Source organism: Rhyacophila brunnea, unplaced genomic scaffold (assembly GCF_057557595.1).
Source record: "Rhyacophila brunnea isolate RB1 unplaced genomic scaffold, BYU_Rbru_1.0 scaffold_57, whole genome shotgun sequence".
Classification (NCBI taxonomy): Eukaryota; Metazoa; Arthropoda; class Insecta; order Trichoptera; family Rhyacophilidae; genus Rhyacophila; species Rhyacophila brunnea.
The window spans coordinates 145,960-149,019 of NW_028233245.1; the positions used below are offsets into that span (position 1 = coordinate 145,960).

General features: G+C 28.1%; 1 pseudogene; it reads left to right on the top strand.

Moving 5' to 3' along the window:
* Positions 1-1,431: 1,431 nt before the first annotated feature.
* On the top strand, positions 1,432-2,433 carry LOC147065785 (DNA repair protein RAD51 homolog 1 pseudogene; annotated as a pseudogene).
* Positions 2,434-3,060: the final 627 nt, after the last annotated feature.

A 3,060-nucleotide genomic window follows, 5' to 3' on the forward strand; every position in this document is an offset into this window, starting at 1 on the left:
TGATAGTCATAAATTTAATAATAAAAAAGAACATCAAATAATTCATAGATGAGTTTAAAAGCAAATATTTTTTTTTAATCAGGTCTTTCAATTTTAAGAAGGTATTTTAGATAAATATTATGTTTTTTAGGGTTTTTTTAAATTTTCAAATTTTCACCTGCAAAACTTTATATTGCTCTATATTAAGATTTTCTGTATATTTTTTTATATGACAATCATCTTTACAGTCTTCCCTAATACATCTTTTACACTCAATAACTACGCATTTAAGTATTTTTCTCAAAACTATTGTTTATATATATGTCCGTTGGCATCCATAAGATTCTAACATACGACTTATGGTAAAATTTTTATATTATTAATATTGAGCGTCGACTCACCATCTTTAGCAAAGTAAAACTACATAAGCACTATGCTTAAGATGAAATATAATACAGAATAAATATTTTTAAACATAAATTTTTATATTTTACGGTGGTTTTTAACGGTTTATTCATGTTAATATTTTAAAATTTATATTTATTTTATTATTTTATTAAATATTTATTTTTCAGTTGTAGTGAATCCTTGCTTTTTAGTTAAACGGGGGCATAAGCTTACTTTATTTAACAGTCAAAATAAGTAATATTCAGTAATAATACTTTTTATATCACAACTAAAAGTATCGGGTGATATTTGAAAAAAAAAATAAAAAAAAAATTGTGTATAGGTGATTTATAAGTTACTAAATACAAATGCAAATGAGAGTTGCAAACTATACTAATACAAAAAGCGCTTACAGCTTTGTATTAATGTTTGATTTAAGACATTAATGAATTTCATGATCCATATAATAAATAAATGTATTTATTAATTTTTCCCATATATTATAACATGGGAGGGTGCGGTGATTCATTATCATAAAAGGTATTTGACGGAACTAGATGACAAGAATCAGATCAAGGCATATATACAAACCTTGGGATTGTGAAAAACCTTTGAAGTAATAGGTCTTTAAAGGAGGAGAGGCATTGAAGAGACTTTGAAGAAGAGAAGATAGCCGAAAGTATAAATACGCTGTTCGTACAGAGAATCAAACAAGCTGTGCCTGAGAACAAAAACTAAAATTACAACTATAAATTTTGCCCATAAATAAAAATTTGTGTTTTGTACTTTTTTTATGAGTTTAAGATTTATGGTTATATCATTAATTTTATGATTATAGTAATTATACGAAATTAAAGTAGATTATTTTAAGATTTATAATATTTTTAGTGAATTTTATATTTTAAAGTAATATCATGAATTTTAAAGCAGATTAATTTTATGTTTAGTAGTTATTTATAATGAATTTTAATTGATGTAATTATATTGTTTATTTTTTATTCATAGAATAAATTTTCAATATAAAAATCCGTTAGTTAAAGTCCAAATCATATCCCTCAATATAAAATGACCGAAGAATATGAAAGTGTACAGGATGTAAGACAAGGCACGATCCCAATTGAGGATCTAAAGAAAGAAGGCGTAGCAGCGAGTGACATAGCAAAGTTGGTTGAAGCAGGATATCATTCGGTGGAAGCACTTGCTTTTACACCAAAGAAGCAGATAATGAATATAAAAGGACTGTCCGAAGCAAAAGCCGATAAACTCCTTAAAGAAGCAGCCAAGCTTGTTCCGATGGGTTTCACATCCGCGGTTTTATACCATCAAAAGAGAGAGAATACGGTTTATATAACAACGGGATCAAGTGAGCTAGATAAGCTTCTTAATGGAGGAATTGAGTGTGGAAGCATTACTGAGATATTTGGAGAATTTAGAACTGGAAAAAGTCAAATATGCCACACATTAGCAGTTACATGCCAATTAGGCTTAGAAAACGGTGGAGGTGCAGGAAAATGTTTATTTATCGATACAGAAGGAACCTTTAGAACAGAAAGACTAGTTGCAATAGCACAAAGATACAATCTAGACCCACAAGAGGTTCTTGAAAATGTAGCTTGTGCAAGAGCATACAATTCAGACCATCAATCACAACTTTTGATACAGGCAGCAGCCATGATGAGTGAAACACGATATTCTTTAATGATAGTTGATTCTGCGATGGCTCTATATCGAACTGATTTTTCAGGAAGAGGAGAACTTGGAGCGCGACAAATTCATTTGGCAAGATTCTTGAGAATGTTACTTAGACTTGCAGATGAATTCGGAATCGCCGTTGTTATTACGAATCAAGTCGTTGCTCAAGTGGATGGCGCTTCAGCTATGTTTGCTGCTGACCCTAAAAAACCGGTTGGTGGAAATATCATGGCACACGCAAGTACAACACGACTTTATTTGAGAAAAGGACGCGGGGAAAATAGAATTTGTAAAATTTACGATTCTCCTTGTTTACCTGAATCTGAAGCTATATTTTCTATTACAGAAACTGGTATTGCTGATCCTTCAGAATGATTAAAAAGAATAATAACTATAAATTTTATACTTTTAACTGTTTTTATAGTGAAAATATAAAATATATTGAAAAAACTTGAATATTTAAATGTTGGGTTCTTTAAAATTAATTTTATTGATACCCTTGAATATATAGAAAATTTTTTTTTGTACTTTTCATTGTTTTTCTTAACTGTGAGCTATAAATATGTTGAAATAAAATTGAATTATTTAATATAGTATTTTAACAAAAAGCAAAACTAGTGACGTATTTATTCCATAGGATTGAGAAAAACCCGTGAGCTAATAGGTCTTTAAAAGACAGGAAGTATCGAAGATAATGTAAGAAAAGAATATCGATTCGAAAATAACACGGGAAATCAACCAATTTTTGTTCGAAGAAAAATCCGATATTTCGATGCCAAAATATACCCATAAATGTAAATTGTTTATACTTTTAATTGTTATCCTAGATGATATTATAAAATATATTAAAAAACAAAGAAAATATTTAATATAGAATTTTAAAATTTACTTTTTATGGATGACTTTTAATACAAAAATATCTTTTTTTTTTACTTTTCATGTTTTTTATAGTTGAATCATGAAATATAATGAAAAAAAGTGATATATTTTTTCCTTTCATCG